The sequence below is a fragment of the Buceros rhinoceros genome, unplaced genomic scaffold (assembly GCF_000710305.1).
Source record: "Buceros rhinoceros silvestris isolate BGI_N320 unplaced genomic scaffold, ASM71030v1 scaffold13677, whole genome shotgun sequence".
Lineage (NCBI taxonomy): Eukaryota > Metazoa > Chordata > Aves > Bucerotiformes > Bucerotidae > Buceros > Buceros rhinoceros.
In genome coordinates, this window is record NW_010421672.1 from 3,834 (window position 1) to 4,243 (window position 410).

At 62.2% G+C, this 410-nt stretch overlaps 1 protein-coding gene across 1 annotated transcript in view; it reads left to right on the forward strand.

The window, feature by feature from the left end:
* DCAF17 (DDB1 and CUL4 associated factor 17) overlaps positions 1–410 on the forward strand; it is a gene marked incomplete at its 5' end in the record, with an annotated part of 20,076 nt that overhangs the window by 2,800 nt on the left and 16,866 nt on the right. The window lies entirely within an intron of this gene.

Consider the following 410-nt stretch of genomic DNA (forward strand, 5'->3'; position numbering starts at 1 on the left):
GATTTAACCCATGGTGGGTAGCAAAAGCAAACACGCGCCGCGGCAGTGATCCAGGATGGCGGCGGCCACGTGGTCTGCTGCGTGACCGGAACACAGAAACCCGGCAATTACAATATTCCCAGGGACCACATGTAAAAGTAGAATTTGCACAAATTCCTACCAGTCTTTATCGTGGAATTGAGGCAAAAGCAGCTCTCGGGTGCACGCGGAGTCCGGACCCTGCATGGTGCATGGCAGCGGTGGTCGGCTCCTCAGTAGCAGCGACGGTGGCAGCAGCAAGGGTTTCCGTCCCTCACGGCGCACTGTCAGCTCCCGGACGGGTGGTGGGGGGTTTCGCTCCCCTGCGGTGCGCTGTGCCCTGGCGGCGTGCAGTTCCCGGAGCGGCAGAGGGCTACGGGGGCGCCGGGTGG